Raw genomic sequence first — 18954 nt, 5'->3', positions numbered from 1 at the left:
CTTGGTCCCCAAAACACTTTATTTCAAAGGCTGTAAATTATGTTCATTCACAGACCATAATGAGTCTCAAATAGTTGTAAAGAGTCCTACAGTAGGCTGCCAAAGTCCCCCGGGATAAGGCTGATAAGCACCCACCTTTATCTTCCTTGAAAATGCTGCCAAAGACTTAATTGGCAATTAGCTTGGCCAGGCCACACGGAGCAAAGAGTCAAAATGGAGCTTCAGAAGGTAAACTGACCAGCATGAACGATGTTGCTTCCTGCAAAGGGTAGCTTGCCTTTGGTTTAGTTGGTTTGGTTTGGTTTGGTTTGGTTTATTGGATTTATATGCTGCCCTTCTCCCAAGGACTCAGGGCGGCGTACAACATTAAAAAAAAACACATATTACAAAAGTTAAAAACAAATTAGATAGAGTATCCAAAAAACAAACCCAATTAAGATTAACAATAACATTTTTAAAAAATTCGATTAAAATTAACAAACTCATCCCAGATGGTCTCCACAAGATTCATCCCCGTCGACTCGCCCGAATCTACCCAGTCAGAGTCCAAGCCTGTCTGGATCTGAGCGATTTTATCCTGCAGATACTGAACAAATTCTTCAGCTCTATCCTGCAAGGGGTCTTTCCCAGTTCCTTGGTTGAGTAAGGAGCGGGTCACCCTAAACAGGGGGGCTGGGCAGTTATCTGTGGACGCGATAAGAACGGAAAAATGTTGCCGTTTTGCCGCTTTTGCTCCTCCTTTATGTCCTATGGGAAGGGCCAATCACCTCCAAGCCTTATTCCTGAGTCGTTCCTTCTGTCTTAACTGTTCTTGCCTTCTGGCAGCTCTGTGCATTCACGCACTGGGAACCAACTCTGGAGGCTCTGGAGGCAGCACATAACTCCCAGATGGCCCTGGCCCCCTCTCTGCCTTTGACGCAAAGCCCTCATCCAAGCCTTCTCCTGACTCCAGGACTGGTCCATGTTCCTCCCCAACCTCCTTGCTGTCTGACTCTGCTGCTAGCTCCACAGGCCGCCAGCAGACCACAACAATGTATTCATATCCAGACATTTTTCAGTTTGGATAAGCTTTCAGATTTCACAATCCTTTATGGACACCTGAAAAATAATTAATAGTGTGAGGATTTCTATAACCTAAAACTGTTAAAAATATGAAAGCCTTTATGACCTTAAAATAATTTAAATAGGAACAAATAAACCAAAAATATGGCTTAAAGCAAAAATATGTTTTTACATTTTTTCTGAAATTAGCACCCTCTTTTAAAAAATAAACACACATCTCCCTGACTCGCGGAGGGAATAAGAAAAAGAAAAAAAAAAACCAGGCAAATTCTCACTTTCTTTCTGACTCAAACTTGCTAGCTTATCAGGAGGGTTGCCAACGATGAAAATATGATATTTGTTACAAAATTTAGCAGAAATACGATAATAACACTTTTAACATGTCAAAATATGACCATTCAGGCAAAATAAAAAGCATCTAATTATCTAACCAGATTACTCTAAAACTTAAAACATGTTTTATTTATAAATTCAAATAAAGGTTCCAGGGAAAAATCTGACATGTTATAGAAATCCTAGCCCTAGTGGCTAAAGTTTTTTAAACAAAATTGTTTTTATTTTGAGATATGTTTTTAAAAGATTCTATGGTATTCTTTTGTAAACAATAAACTTTTAAAAAACATTCTTTTAGTATATTCTAGTTTTAACCTTTTAAAAACACACTAGCATCACTGAAAGATGCTACAAAAATTAAAACAAAATATCTCCCAGTGTTTATTTTCCAGAAAGGGGGAAAGTATCATCCCTTCCGTATAATTTAAAATAGACTAGTTTTAAGCAATTTATATAAAGTGAAGCCAAGATCTATTGATATACTGTACATAGTGTTATGATCCATATACAAGGAATAATAGCTCTACTATTTTCTAATAGAGTGCAAAGTATTTAAAAGAAATGTTTTGCAAAATGAACATAATAACTACTTTAAAAGTTAAAAACATTCACATTCCACTTTGTTACAAAAATCAGAATGCTGGGAGAAGCAGATGAGGTAGAATGCCCAAAATTTGACCCTATGAAAATAGTGGCTAAGCAAGCAAATTAGCTAAGATAAAGATGTTAACTTTGAAATCAGACAAGAACCGGATGACAGCAACCAGAGATAAAAAAAGTTAGCTGCCATGCAGCAAGTCATGTTTGACTTACTAACCTATTGCCAAGAAAAGAACAGCTGAGGTGACATATGATGAAATGCTGGCAAAGGATAAAAGGCACAGCTATAGGGGTTTCTGTGAGAAAATCTTTATTTGGGCATGTTGCCATCAATGTATGCCAAGCACTCCTGTCTTCCACAACCCTATGCATTACCTGGCCAGTTCTGTAACAGCCAGGGACGTGCAGTCAGGGGAGGCGGGGGAGGTGGGGCCTCACCAGTGTCATGAGGAAAAGAAAAGAATAATTAAAAGTAAAAAGGCTAAGGTAGTTGCTGCCAGACTCCAGAGTCACAGTGGATGACTCTGAGTCTGCTTAGTGCTAACTGCAAGGGGAGGCGAGAGAACTACGGGCCTCCTTTGCATAAGGAATTTTCGCCTTTTAACCCTTGCTCAGAGTTAAGCAAGGGTTAAAAGATGAAAAATTCCTTATGCAAAGGAGGCACGTGGTTCTCTGCCTCCTGACCTGGGAGCAGCAAATTGTGCCTAAGTTGCCTTTTTATTTAATTTTTTACATTTTCATCATGGCGGGCGGACAAGAGGAGAGTTGAAATCCACAGCTGGAAAATGTATGTGGATCGGACGGACGGAGGGAGGGGGGGGAATTCAAAATTATTGTAATTTAATTTGTAATTTTTTATTGTGAGGAATTTGTGTGTGTGTGTCTGTGTGCCTGTGTTTCTTTCTTGACTTCACTCAAACAAACTCTCAGTTTGAGAGTTTGTTTGAGAGGAGAGGGGCAGTTCTCTCCCTCCCACTGGGAGCCCCATCCTGCTCCCCTCTCCCTTTCCTCCTCCTCCTCTCCCCTTTCTTTGCTGGCTGCCGCCTCACCCCCCTCCCGCTATGTCCAACAGGCCAGGTGTCTCACGTTTATGTCTGCCATAAACGCAAGATACCTGGCCTGTTGGACAGAGCGGTGGGGTCGGAGGAGGTGGGGGCGAGGCAGCGGAGCGCGGCAGTGGCAGGGACATTCTCGCCGCTGTGTCCAACAGGCCAGGCATCTCGCATTTAGGTCCACCATAAATGTGAGTCGCCTGGCCTGTTGGATACAGCGGTGGGGTCGGAGGAGGCGGGGGGGCAAGGCAGCGGAGCACGGCAGCAGCAGGGACGTTCTTGCTGCTGTCTCCAACAGGCCAGGCATCTTGCGTTTATGTCCACCATAAACATGAGACGCCTGACCTGTTGGACACAGCGGTGGGGATGTTGCTTCTTGCTGCTGCCGCACTCTTGCCTCACCAACCATAATCCTCACTGCACATCACTGGTAATAGCAACTGAGTATATGCTCAGGTGTGGGTGTATGTGTGCATGTATGTGTAATGCTTAAGGAATTGTAATAAAGCTTTTATAGGTTAAGAGAGACTGCACTCTCTAGAGCAGGAGTGTCAAACTCGATTTCATTGAGGGCCACATTAGGATTGTGTTTGACCTTGGGGGGATGTGGTGGGTGTGGCCAGAATAGGTGTGGTCAGCTCCATGTCACTCACTTTGGGGGCTCCTGTGGTGGCCTGTTCTTTGCCAGTGAAACAAGCTCCCGAGCTTTGTTTTCGGCTGAGACAGCTTCCTGCAACCCTCTGCCAGCAAAAATGGAGCTCGAAAGGGCTGCATGAATGCAACCCTCCTGAGCTCAGTTTTTGTTGCAACAATGGGAAAATTTTGAAGTAGGCACATGAAACAGTAGTTCAAGAATTTACCAAATCAAAAGTCAAAGTTTTAAATGCCGAAGGACACTACAAAAGCTTATTAGAATGGGCAGGTATGATAGATACAAATATTTTTTTTACTGCATAATTTGCTGGTTGTTCAAAAAGTGCAATTATAGTTGTAATTGCTGTTATAAAATTAAATACCACCAAATCAAAACTCTTCAGTTGACACTAGTGAAATATATATCATTCAAAAATCAAATTCCAATAAAATACATTTTTCTATTAAAAAAACAAAATTAAAAACCATTCTCCATTAGGATAACCACTTAAGATGTGCAGATTCTAGTTGATGGTGTTTTGACACACTTTTGTTTCAGTGTGTCAAAAACTTGAAAAATGCCTAACTTGACTCTGCTGGTGTACACACGCGCGCGCACACACGGAACAAAAGAGAAACAATCTTCCATCTCCTCTCCCTCCAATCTAAGTCACCTTGAATAGTAGCACTCAATGGCAGCAGTGAAGCTGGGACTGAAGTAGACAGGTAGGCCTGAAATAGAAGCTGGGCCTCAACTTCAAAGCTGTCACCAGTGCTGCTGCTCAAAAGGCCACCTCGCATCATTTCCCAAAGGATTGCTCCCATAATGCTGTGTCCTCCAGGTTCTGCTGCATGCTGTGTGCCCAAAGCTGCTCCAGGTCACACAAGGTCTTTATTCTTGAAGTGGTGTCAGAGAATTCTCTGAATGCTCAGAGAAAACTATACAAAAGCATGCTCCATCTCATCCTTGCTCAGCCTCTATAGCAGTAGAGAGATTCAAATAATTTAACAACCGGTTCTCTGCCCTAATGATTTTTTCCAACAACCAGTTCACCAAACTGCTCAGAAAGTTAACTGGTTCTCCTGAAGTGATGCAAACTGGCTGAATTCCACCACTGCTATAACCTCCCAAAATCATGCTTTTGAGGAAGATATGCTGCATCATTACCTTAGATCAGTGGTCTCCAACCTTGTCAACTTTAAGACGTGTGGACTTCAACTCCCAGAGTTCCTCAGCCAGCAAAGCTGGCTGAGGAACTCTGGGACTTGAAGTCCACACGTCTTAAAGTTGACAAGGTTGGAGACCACTGCCTTAGATTCTCAACCTTAAGTTGAATCGGCTTGCTTTCAAGGCGCTATTTAAAGCGCCCTTCTTTCTCCGCGCTGGCTGTTGTCGCCCTGTTGATGACATCAGCGACGCGGTTTAATCGGGCGCGGCTTAGTCAAGCGCGGTTTTGACAGGTCAAGAATTCTACTATCTAAGCATTGTTTTAAGTTAATTTACAAATTCAGTAAAGCAAAGCTGTCATCTATTTTGAATCTGTTTTCCCAAGGAACATTTACAGGTGAAACTGGAAAAATTAGAATATTGTGCAAAAGTTCATTTATTTCAGTAATGCAACTTAAAAGGTAAAACTAATATATGAGACAGACTCATTACATGCAAGGCAAGATAGTTCAAGCTGTGATTTGTCATAATTGTGATGATTATGGCTTACAGCTCATGAAAACCCCAAATCCACAATCTCAGAAAATTAGAATATTATGAAAAGGTGCAATATTCTAGGCTCAAAGTGTCCCACTCTAATCAGCTAATTAAGCCATAGCACCCGCAAAGGGTTCCTGAGCCTTTAATTGGTCTCTCAGTCTGATTCAGTAGGAATCACAATCATGGGAAAGACTGCTGACCTGACAGTTGCGCAGAGAACCATCATTGACACCCTCCATAAGGAGGGACAGCCTCAAAAGGTAATTGCAAAAGAAGTTGGATGTTCCCAAAGTGCTGTATCAAAGCACATTAATAGAAAGTTATGTGGAAGGGAAAAGTGTGGAAGAAAAAGGTGCACAAGCAGCAGGGATGATCGCAGCCTGGAGAAGATTGTCAGGAAAAGGCCATTCCAAAGTGTTGGGGACTTTCATAGGGAGTGGACTGAGGCTGGAGTCAGTGTATCAAGAGCCACCACACACAGGCAGATTCTGGACATAGGCTTCAAATGTCGTATTCCTCTTGTCAAGCTGCTCCTGAACAACAAACAACGTCAGAAGCGTCTTACCTGGGCTAAAGAAAAACAGATCTGGTCTGTTGCTCAATGGTTCAAAGTCCTCTTTTCTGATGAGAGCAACTTTTGCATCTCATTTGGAAACCAAGGACCCAGAGTATGGAGGAAGAATGGAGCGGCACACACTGCAAGATGCTTGAAGTCCAGTGCGAAGTTTCCACAGTCTGTGCTGATTTGGGGAGCCATGTCATCCACTGTGCTTCATTAAGTCCAGGGTCAATGCAGCCGTCTACAAGGAGATTTTGGAGCACTTCATGCTTCCTTCCGCAGACGAGTTTATGGGGATGCTGACTTCATTTTCCAGCAGGACTTGGCACCTGCCCACACTGCCAACAGCACCAAAACCTGGTTCAATGACCATGGGATTACTGTGCTTGATTGGCCAGCAAACTCACCTGACCTGAACCCCATAGAGAATCTATGGGGCATTGCCAAGAGATAACACCTCAGCAGTGCCACAGGCTGATAGCTTCCATGCCACGCCGCATTGAGGCAGTAATTGCTGCAAAAGGGGCCCAAACCAAGTACTGAGTACATATGCATGCTTATACTTTTCAGAGGTCCAATATTGTTCTATGTACAATCCTTGTTTTATTGATTGCATGTAATATTCTAATTTTTTGAGATTGCGGATTTGGGGTTTTCATGAGCTGTAAGCCATAATCATCACAATTATGACAAATCACGGCTTGAACTATCTTGCTTTGCATGTAATGAGTCTTATCTCATATATTAGTTTCACCTTTTAAGTTGCATTACTGAAATAAATGCACTTTTGCACAATATTCTAATTTTTTGAGTTTCACCTGTACATAATGAGAATCCACTGATTTTATGCAATCAGCATACCTATGATAGATTTGCATTGCATTGCCATATTTCAGCTTCCTGAGAGTGTTGTATTTCAAACATTACTACATTTCATGCAAGGATGCCAACAATGCTCTTTCAGTTCTTCTATTATCTTAAATAGATAATGTTGTGGTTAGTTCTTTCCCCCCTGGGGAATTTATTCATTTTGTTCTACACTGTTCTTATGAGATTCAAGTCAGTTTAACTCAGGAGATTAACATGGGGAATGGGGATGGAAGGGGGTGAGATTAGCATTATGGAAGAAAAGTTTCAGAAGATAGTGATTCATTCAGTATGACCAATTTAGAGGTTCATTTTCTAGTCTGCCTTATCAATAATGGCAATCTTCAAGGGGCATAGCCTTTTATTGGAAAATGGTGATTTTCTCTCTTGTTGATGAGAAAAATGCAATGCTAACTGTCAAGATGTGATGCTAACCTCTGGTCATGTCTTTGTGTTTCTGACCAGAAACCTGAATGAACAACCGTGAAGGAAAGCATCAAGCCTCTTAAAGGAGGCAAAAATACACACTAGTAACTTGTGAAGGCAAAACGGACAAAATTAAAGCAGGTGGGGGAGGGAGGCCAAGAATAAGTGATAAGGAGCCACAAAAAGGATTAGACAGGCTGGTAGCAACTAGCAATTGCCAAATGCAACACAATCGAAACCAGCCATTCAGATGGGACAGCCCTAGGATATAAAGGACAGAAATGAAGGAAAGCCCTGGATTACTCTGTTCTTCGATATTGAATTTTCCCTCCAGATGCATCAGGCATGAAATATGATAGTGATAAGCCAAGATTGAAAACAGAGCCAGGGAAAGAAGAAGAAAAAGGAGGGAGGGGGAAGGGAAGGAAAGGGGTAAGAGAAGGAGAAAATTGTAAAGGGATTCTGTGAAATTTGCTGGAGGAATAATTTAATTTGATAGTTATTGGAACTCATCACCCAAAGTAAATCAATACAGGAATTGTAAAATGAAATATTTAAACAAGGCTGTCCCACTGAATTCACCAAGATTTCCTTCAGAGTAAATCACGTCTAGGATTATTTTATATACTATAACCAAATAGAATTGACCTGCCCTATTATCTCTTTGTAAATAGTTGTGGAAATAACGTATAATTAATAACCATTACTCAAGGCACTGACCTGGTTCGCACTGCCAACTCATGATTCATTTGCACATGGCTTATTGATAGAAAATAAAAGGCAGGCTTCATACCTGAAAAATATCCTCATTGCTGGAGGCTTTTAAGAAGAGACTGGACAACTGGGCAGATACTTGTCTGGAATGTATAGGGTCTCCTGCTTGAGCAGGCGGTTGGACTAGAAGACCTCCAAGGTCCCTCCCAACTCTGTTATTCTGCTACACAATACAGTAAGCAATAATGTAGGGGTAGGCAATCATTCTGAGTGAAGGAAACTTTCAGAATTTTGAGAGCACTTTTATAAATCGACTACTATGTGATACTTGCCTGTTCAAAAAGGACTGTCATGCTGGCCCTGGTCAGTCACAAAGTAAACATTTACAAGAGAGAGTGAGCTAGTTCCTGGGATGTTCTCTATCATTTTAGAGCAGGGGTGTCAAACTCGATTTCATTGAGGGCTGCATTGGGGTTGTATTTGACCTTGGGGGGCCAGGGGTGTGTGTTAGAGGGGTGTGGCTAGGGTAGGCATGGCCATCCCGATGTCTCTAATATCTGGGGAACCTGTGGTGGTCCAGGTGCCCCCCCCAGGCTTTGTTTTCGGCTGGGATGGCCCCCTGCAGTGCTCTGCCAGTGAAAACGGGTGTGCCCCCCCTCTGAGCTCCATTTTTGCTGGCAGAAGCACCAAGGCCTGGTCCTTTGTTGTTTCCAGAGTGGCCCTGCAGGCCAGATCTAAGCCCCCACCCACTCTACTGAAGGAGTTATGATGCCATAAAGTATGCTTTGCTGAGTGAGATCACATAACAGCCATTGTTAAACTAAATCAAATAAATCACATTCTCCTTTAGTGCAATGTTTGAACACACAGAGGCTTTAAAAGCATAGGGTGGAGTGGATTGGATTGGATCGTTTATTTATATGCCGCCCTTTTCCCTGGGGGGACTCAGGGCGGCTCACAATCAAAAGGAAGGGGGGGACAGACTTTTACATATAAGACAGTACATGATTAAAACGCAACATTCATACCATTCGGGCGGGTTACAATCTTTAGCCCCAGGCCCGATGGGATAGCCAGATTCTAAGGGCTGTGCGGAAGGTCTGGAGGGTGGTGAGGGTACGAAGCTCCACGGGGAGATCGTTCCATTGGGTCGGGGCTACCACCGAGAAGGCTCTCCTCCGCGTGGTGGCCAGTCGGCATTGGCCAGCGGATGGAACTCGGAGGAGGCGTAAACGATGAGATCTAATGGGTCGTGTGGAGGTGATCGGCAGCAGGCGGTCTCTCAAGTACCCAGATCCACTACCATGAAGGGCTTTAACCTGGGCAAATGCCCCCCTGGTCACAGCTGACAAATGGTGTTCGAAAGTCAGCTGTGGGTCCAGGAGGACTCCCAAGTTGCGGACCCTGTCTGAGGGATATAATGTTTGACCCCCCAGCCTGAGAGATGGAATATTTGCCAAATTGGCGGGAGGGAAACACAACAGCCACTCGGTCTTATCCGGGTTGAGCACAAGTTTGTTAGCCCTCATCCAGTCCCTAACAGCTTCAAGTCCCTGGCTCATCACGTCCACCGCTTCATTGAGTTGGCACGGGGCGGACAGATACAGCTGGGTATCGTCCGCATATTGGTGGTATTTTATCCCGTGCCGCCGAATGATCTCGCCCAGCGGTTTCATGTAGATGTTGAAAAGTAGGGGAGACAGGACCGAACCCTGCGGCACCCCATATGTTAGGGGCCTAGGGTTCGATCTCTGCCCCCCAACTAACACCGACTGCGACCTGTCCGAGAGGTAAGAGGAGAACCACTGCAAAACAGTGCCTCCCACCCCCACCTCTTGCAGTCGTCGCAGAAGGATACCATGGTCGATGGTATCGAAAGCCGCTGAGAGGTCAAGGAGAACCAGGATGGAGGCGTGGCCTTGATCCCTGGCTCTCCAGAGGTCATCGGTCAATGCGACCAAAGCGGTTTCTGTGCTGTAGCCAGGTCTGAAGCCGGACTGGAATGGGTCAAGATAGCTGATCCTATTGAAAGAAATTAAACCTGATCTGTCCAGAATCTAGGAGCAATCCACTGAGGAACGTCCTGAATATTGCTTTAAGTGTCATACTAGATTAAAAAAATGTATGTTTGTATTTGTGGCAGAGATGTTGCAGTCAGTGTGAACTAAACATTCAGGTGGGGAACTTATGCTGCTGCAATAATCCAAATAAAGACATGGATAACTGGTCTCTGAAAACTAATTAGGAACATAATGAATCACAATTATCAGGGGAATTATGCACCTAAGGATTTCTTTGTATAGAGACTACTTGAGTCAGGAGTCAACAGCAGGCAACAAGGTAACCGATTGAAGAAATTTTGATTGTTTTTTTTTTATGAATACATGCATGCATTTAAAAAACAACTGTGACTCTAATAGGCATGTAGGCTGCTTTTTAATTTTACCATATCATTATGGTGCCAATATGCTGAGGCTGTTTTTCATTACTGATACTGATGCTATTGTTGGTTAATAGAAGGCTGGTAGTGGACTTGAGATTCCTAGTTTGAATCTAGGGCATAATTTAACAAAGAAAAATGCAAGAGAGGTAAGACTTCTTAAGAAATCACACCTTGAATCAATCAGTAGAAATGTTACTCATTCCTCCTATATGACCTCAGAAGCCTCAGTTTATAAATGCAATGATCTGATTATTTATATCCTACCTAGACTTAACATTAAATAGCTTACAAAAAAACCCAGCTAATCTAGCATGAATGTTTTATATAATGTTTTATGAAATTGTACTATAATCTGCCCAGAATCATTTGACATTGATAACATATGCATTTAATAAATAAATAAATGAAACCACCTCTCTCTAAGCCACTGGTAGGTTTAAAATAAGTGTGAATGGACTCTCCAAAAGTCTGGGTCCTACTCCAAAAGCCAAACTATAATCTACATAGATGTAGTTAACACTGAATAGAAGAAGAATTAGTATACAGCATGAACTGATTAATTCTTTAATCAGACTGATTAAACAATCCACAATCCAGGAGGAAGTTTAGTCTTCCTCCTGAAAAAGCTTAAAATGTGCTATAAAGGTTACAACTCTAACATTCTAAACTGGAATGAAATACAAATGAGTTACCAATGTAACTCGAATGCAGTTGGAACAAATAGCTTTGTCTTCCTCTTACATTTCTGCTGCCCTATGTGTAGAATGCTGCAGTAGTCTTTTAAAAAGATTGTAAGTATTTCAATCCCTAGATCTGCTTTCTCCAGACAGCATCTCACAAGACTAACCATTCAGAGGAGATAAAAGATGTTCATGTCCATAGATTTCCCTAGGCATAGTGGGGTTATCTGAGACCCTCTTTATCCATTCTTTGTACTTTGGGAGAAACCAACTTCACATCTGTTTGTTGGATGTCAACATAGGATTAGGGATTGTGCTATCTGTTTTGCATGGGATTTGCACACCAATGGCTACATTACCTTGGGTAACAGGTACCCTGTTTCCCTGAAAATAAGACCTCCCTGGATAATAAGCCCAATCAGGCTTTTGAGTGCATGTGCTAAAATAAGCCCTCCCGAAAAAATAAACCCTCCCCAAAAATATTGCAATGCAGCAGCGGCAATGAGGTGACCATGCTTGCCTCCTCCTGCACCTCAAAAGTAATAATACCTCCCCGAAAATAAGGCGAAGCGCTTATTTCAGGGGATCAAAAGAAAATAAGACTCTGTCTTATTTTCGGAGAAACATGGTAGCATATAGTCCAAAGCCTCTTAATGGCACAAAGCTGAGAAAAGATAAATTGTGATTTAGAATCCATCATGCCTCCTTCCAAAAACAGATTCAGTGACTCTCTCGTACTTCCCCATAAACTTAATCTGCTTTTCTGGCAAATTTCCCAAGAAGAAAGAAACAGCCCCAAAGATTTTGGTATTTTCTAGTTGGTTAGTAATCCAAATGGAAGACACATCCGAGTCAGCATGAACTTTTATCGCAACTGCTTTGTTTAGACAGTGATCATATCTGTTTCCTCCTCATCCTTACCTACTTTTGGAGCACAATGGTACATGTTGTGAACTGCATGGAAACAGCTCTGAGCAGTTGAGGCATGATCTGAATGTTTCTGCTTAAGGCAGTATTATCCAGTCATGCATAAATATTACCCAGGTTATGTGGGTCAACAAAAGAACTGTCAGTCATGCAGATACAGGGTGGGGCATCTCCACTCATGACAAAAAACTTTTTTAAAGAACTAAGAAGGTTTTTTTAAAAGTATAACATACTTAGTAAGTGTTTTGGGCTCCCCCAACGGCATGCCATACCAGAAAATATCATTTCCACAAGAATGTAGTATGAAAAAGGATTTAGGGACCTGGTATAAAAATGCTGTTTCTAAAGATGTGGAATTACTATCATGCTTATTGAGAAAAGCAAATGCCAACGGCAACATCTTCAGTTGAAATCTTTCTGGCATTCAAAGAGAAATAATTGATGAGTGACTGGACTCTTTTTTTATGTTGAAGAGACAAGGGCATTTTTAGTGCTGAACTTCTGCAAAGAAATATTGGGGCTGAGTTGAGTGTGGCTTAACTTACACTCACTCAGCTTATGACTATGTGTCTCAGACAATGGGCAATTCTGGACTGTCCAAGTTGTTTCTCTGTCTCTCATTCCATCCCAGCCATTTCTGAAATCAATTTCAGAAATTCCAGTCCAGTGTGTTGTGCGTTGGCAATAGGACTAGGACAATGTTCAATCTGAACTATAAAACAAGTTCTTACTGGTCGCTTTCCTGCATCCTGCCCTTCTTATCCATGCAAAGAATGTAAACCTTGTTGGCTAGCTCCTTGTGGACTGGCTGACTACAATAATGTCTAACATCTCCTTTAGGGACTGGCTGCTTTCCACCAGAATTTATGTTTTTTCTTTTCTTTCTGAGATAGTTGCACATATGAATGTCTTCACCACTCCTTCTTACGTACGGAAACTGCTTTGACACTAATGCAAACTCTTTCTTTTTTTCTGCCATGGTTCCATAATTGCTTTGCTACTACAATAACCAAAGTAAAAAGGGCAGGTCATTCTTTTGCTCCTATGTTCCGCAGTAGATCCATGAAAACTTTATAGAAAGGAAAAATTAATAGTTCAGCTTCATAGAAATAAAGCAGCAATGTTCTTATGCTGCAGCATAACGATGTGAAAAAAAAATTAAAGGAATTTTTGTAGTACTATGGGTAGGAGAAGGAAGGGGAGAGGTCCAAGGAACATTCTAGGGTTTTATTCATTGTTTTAACAAACCATTGCTAGAACAACCACGAAATGGTATAAAAAATAGCAATTGCCAATCAGCAAGGAAGAGAATAGCTCGGCAGCCCAAGATGGGGTGTTTTGCAAGGCAGCAACCAGCCATTGGAGAAGAGGGGGCAATTAAGAACTACTATAATTTTAAAAAATGCTGGACACAGTTTGCTTTGAAGATCTTAAGGAGTTCAAGCTGGTGGGAAAAAAGCAGTTTTGAAGCAAAGCTGGAAAACACAGGTAATGGGTGCATTCACAATAAGCTGAGATTGGGAAAAAGACAATATCATCTGTTTCTGCCCTTGGGAGCAATGAAAGGGCCATACCAATGACCAGCCAGGCACAAAATGTGATTTGGCCCAATGTAAAATTTAACTGGGCAAAAGATGGCATTAAAACTCACCCCCAGTACCAACTCCCATTCAAGTAAATGAAAATGTCCTCATTATTCTTTAATATCTCTACCAGCCCATCCAGATTCATTTGCGAGTAGATTTCTGATTCAGGATCTAAAAGCAACATAGTGAGAATGATATCAACCCTAATAGAGAAACACTAATTACCCCAATATAGCAGTGAAGCTATATACGTTAATATATGCAACAACACAACTTTCTTGGGAGGGAGTCACAGTGTTGTAAGATTGTATGGTTCAAAAACGGAGCTCTCATCTCTCACATGCACACCACAATATGTAGCTAAATACCCACAGTGAGGGAGTGCTACTTCTATCTACTTGCATCAGAAATAAACATTGCAGCCAGTGGTGGGTTGCCAAATTTTTTACTACTAGTTTGGTCACACTCCCGTGCGTGCGCATGCGCAGAAGCATCCAGGTGGTTGGGTGGAGCCTCCCACCACCACTACTACCACCTGATCCGAGCTGAACCGGGAGCAACCCACCTCTGATTGCAGCCTCTCCAAAGGATTGGAGGAGTCAAAATTCAACATTTCTGAAACACTTCAAAGGGAAAGATTCTCCTATTGGCTTTAACTCATCTAACCGATGAAATAGTAACTAAAGAATGTCTTTATGAAGTAACTGATAAATTCCTGGATAAGAACTTGTGAGAATTTTATCAGTGAGTGGATTTTCTCTTTCAGGAGATAATGTTCAGATTTTGACCTCACAGGTCAAATAGAAGAGTAGGCAGGACAGCAAAGGCACAGGAGAAATTTTGAAGTAATAATATCCTTTCTCAAAGATGACAACTCTGTGGCTACAGAATTTCAACATTGCATTAAGTCAAAATGTTATATATTTTATTATTGTGCTTTGTAATTTATGACTTAGCACAATTTGTCACCCTAGTCAGTCATTAATTATTAATCCAACAAATCTGGTTAAAACCAACTGGCTTATTGCAGATGGATTCAAGTACATCTTCCTTTTATTGATATAATTTTGCTTGCAATTTTCTCTCTAGTTGATAGAAATAGGACTGTGCTTTGTCACTGCAATGCCCCCCCCCCCAGGGTGATAGTAAGATTTCAAATCAATCAATCAATCAACAGTATTATTGTCACTATAATTGCCTGCAAAATCCGACTGTTGGATTGATTATGCAATTTAATTTGGCTCTGGAATTTACCACAAAGTTTAAGTTACGGCTTTGTCAGAAACAATGCAATATTCATAATGGAATTTCACGTGTTATTACATCATTGTTCAAAATAACAAGATTATATAATTTGCAACATTTGCATAATTTGCACAATGATGTTATGACATGTATGACATCACTTAGGTCCTCCCAGCAGATGACTGCATAGGCAGCCAGCCTATACGCAGCACTTTAATCCTGAGACTGGATAAGGCTCTGGACATTTGCTTTTAAGAGATGAAGGGGATGGCAACTTTTTCCAAACTGGTATCTCATTCATTTCAAAGCCAAATTTCAAAGTTGCACCCAGAAAACAATTTTAAAAGGATGGCATGTTGTTCCTGAGTTTTAAAAGTAAGGCCAGTGATATCTGACAGGAAGATCTGCTTTGGACAATATAATAAAGTGTATGCCAAGAGGAAAATATTTTTAAGAATGTATGTAAGAAACATCAGCTCTCCTTGTTCCAAACTAAAATCAAGGCTGGGTCAGTGGAAAATCTTTTTCGAACACAGTCAAAAGAAAAACACTCTCTTCCTTTCCTATTTTAACTACTTGAATAAAGACAATGTTTCCTGTTCTCTGTTTCAGAACAGTTTGATAACAAGAGTATATAAAATGGAAGATAAATCCCAGCGTTTCAGGAGAAATTTAAAAGAGCATATAGATATATTGGGGAGAAGTTAAGTATCCAATGTAATCGTTTTTTTAAAAAAAGAATTATACAAATTAGATGTTGCCTTTAATACAGTTTTCTTTACTGATCAACAACATTGTTCCTCATGTGAATCTTTTTCCAAATAAAACAAAATGAAATAAAACTATCAGAAAAAACCTACTTAAATATTGCAATTGTAAAAACATTCTTAAAAGTAGGACGTAAAATGAAATGAATTTTCCCCTTATTTGTATGCTTCTGTCAGATGCAATATCTTTACTTTGGGAATCCATATCAGAAAAACAGTTTAGAAATTTATAAACAAACACAATAAAACCAATGGAGTCTCACGTGTCATTTGATGCAATCCTACATTATCAACTCTCATTTTTTGTTTACAATAATTTTTGAATTGTTTGTTTTTGTTTTTTAAACATGCAGATTCAGACTGTGGCCAGTTCTGCACTAATCTGGTGTGACAGGAACTGGTGTAAACTTCCAGCCAAAGATTTTTCCTCAGTTCCCCTTACCTGAGACCAGGGGTGAAATTCAGCAGGTTCTGACAGGTTCTGGAGAACCAGTAGTGGAAATTTTGAGTCGTTTGGGGAACCGGCAAATACCATCTCTGACTGGTCCCAGAGTGGGGTGGGAATGGAGATTTTGCAGTATCCTTCCCCTGCCACACCCATCAAGCCACACCAACAGAACCAGTAGTAAAAAACATTGAATTTCACCACTGCCAGAGACTTTTTTTCTTGCTGGGTTACAAGTCCTAGGCACCGGGCCTTAAATTCTCTTGCATTTTGTTCTGCTAAAGTACTCGCTAAAGTATCAGGACTGATCTTTGCATGTCTCTTCAGTTTAATTTGCATTGTGTAAATGTTATCACAAAAACCATACCGAATATTCCAGAACTTTCCTGTCCCTTCAAGCAGAATTTGTTTCACTGGAATCCAGGCTATCACTGGCACAGAATTTGGGAGTGGCCGTGGCTCATATAAACCAGAGGATGTGCGTGATTCAGCCTTAGCTTTACAAACCTCTTCCTTTGCTGACCTCTTGGCACAATCACAAGGAACAGCAGAGCATAGAGAAAGTTTATTTTCTCACCAATTATATTCAAGGGTGGGTGGGAGAATGTTTGGTTTACTGATTGCTCAGAAATTAGGACCTCAGAGATGCTGCACAAGAGCTGCTCCCAGGTTTCCTCCTGAATTCTTTCACTTGTGTTTTGAATATCATCATTTCTTATTTCTTTATTTGGTGTTCAGTGCTATCCAAATTCTATCAGATGCTCTGTTTCCTATCCGGCTGCACTTTGCAACCTTTTAAGGTTTGGTCTGGGGGATGCCAAATGAAGTCAGTGAAACAGGCAACATTGTTATGTTCTTTTTTTAAAAAAAATACGCTTTAGTTAGCGAGCATCTGTGGATAGTGCTACATTTTACAGAGAAACCTACTGGAGTCATGAATGATACCATGAGGGATGAGGTGAAGATGCCCCAGAACAATTACATAGCAAGACTGCCAATTAACATGGACCAACTAGCTCATGTTAAAATCATGCTTGACATTGCAGAAGACCATTATATTTCAAGGCAGGTAGAAGCATCTTTTCCTTCATATTAAGAAGAGGTCTAGAGTTCTCTGAGTTATGATAGTGTATAAATTTATTTATTTCTCACTCCTGTTGACAGATAATGATAAGGAATTTTTTTAAACACAGCTGTAGTATGTTAGGGAGGAACCCAAGAATATTTAAGGTGGTGTACCTGCTTATCTGAACAGTTACCAGAGTCTCTGTCTACATTCTAGGTGCAGTCAGTTTGCATGATGAACAGGTATATATCACCTTGCTAAGATCAGGTCATGCAATCATCATCTCGCTTAGTATAGTATACTTTTGTTTTTCTCTTTAAACCTGCCTGCCTAACAAAAACACTTACTCATTGGTGTGTTTATTGCCTCTGGGTCCTAAAAAAGAATCCTTTTTTAGCTTGGACTTTAGCTAACACTAAAAAATAGTACCATGATTGCTCCCATGAATTTCTTCAGAAGTGAAAAAGCTTAAGATTTCCTCAAATCAGGCTTGACTCCTGGTGACCACATAGGTATGTCTATGTTATATTCTTGTCAACAATGCAGCAGCATTTTGCTGTTCCCTGGTGCTGGGATTAATTTTTAACTTCCATGTTTAGCCAGCAGTCCTGGGACTTTTTTGAAGGTTTCCCATCAAAGCATGTCTGATCCTATTAAGCTTTTCAAACCCAGCCAACGTGCTATAAATGGGGCTTTGCCAAAACACGCACTACAGCTTCCTGCTGTTGAGAGATCCAGTCCCTCTTCAAATTACTCCATCCTTCCCTATTCCTTCCCTTCACTGACAGCTGGCATCTTTTCCAGCATGCTCTGTTTTCATTGGACTGTTTGCATTTTTCATCATGAGAAAGGAAAATTTGAAGAATGTTCTTGTACACGTCCCCTGATTCCATTGATATCCTATGCAGGACAATCCACTTATGACAAATAAGCATCTTGTGTAACTCTTAGAATGAGGCTGAGGGATATTATTTCCAACTATGCTTACTAACTAGAGGCAACTGAGTTCTGTCAAAGTTTTCTTGTTTTCTGAACATGTATTTAATGGTGAAGTTTCTACTCATAATCAATATTAGCAGGTCAGGATAAACCAAGCTTAGCTTGTTTGACCAGCCGAGATTAGTTTGGTGATATGAATATTTGGATGAGTTGTATGATTTTTTTAAAAATGTATTTTTTAAAAAAAAGTTATTTCCCTCTTTTTTGGGGAGAAAATGGGCATTTTATTATACTTTTAAACTAAGAGTCAAAAGTAAGCATTATATTAATGGAAGAAGTCGAAAGGAATTCTTTGTAAATATTTGTGTTTTCCTTTCTTTTTGTTTATACTTTTTCATGCTTTCTTCCTTATTCTCTTTTTTCCTCTTTATTATTTCTCTTGATTGTTCATTTATGTTGGGTTTTTGCTCTATAAGATGTAATAAAATAGTGGAGAAAAAAAATGTAAATAAAAACTATTTATTTTTGTAATAATGTAAATTAATCGTTCAAGAAGGATCTATTTCTTAATAGATAATTACAGAACAGATGAGGGGGAGGAGGAACATTGTCTGCATTTTAATGCATTTAATGCTTTTCAATATTTCCATGAGCTTTTACAGTTTTTTATGTGTACCATTTAAAATAAAGTTCAGATAGTGAGAATTGAAAGTCTCTGAATTGAACCTCATCTATTTGCCTTCCTAAATCATTATTCTCTTAATAGACATTTAAAGTGCTGTGAGCATCCTATGCATGCCAAAAATGCTGGCTCAAAGAAGATCATAAGCGTTTGCTGTTCCTGAATCAAAGGACCTGTAAAGACAAATGCTGCTACATGATCAGTTTGACAACGCTGCCAC

The sequence above is a fragment of the Thamnophis sirtalis genome, unplaced genomic scaffold, assembly GCF_051295495.1.
Source record: "Thamnophis sirtalis isolate CommonGarterSnake01/CBP01778 unplaced genomic scaffold, rThaSir2_p1.2 scaffold_5, whole genome shotgun sequence".
NCBI classification, from domain to species: domain Eukaryota; kingdom Metazoa; phylum Chordata; class Lepidosauria; order Squamata; family Natricidae; genus Thamnophis; species Thamnophis sirtalis.
Note: the sequence above shows the minus strand (reverse complement) of the source record.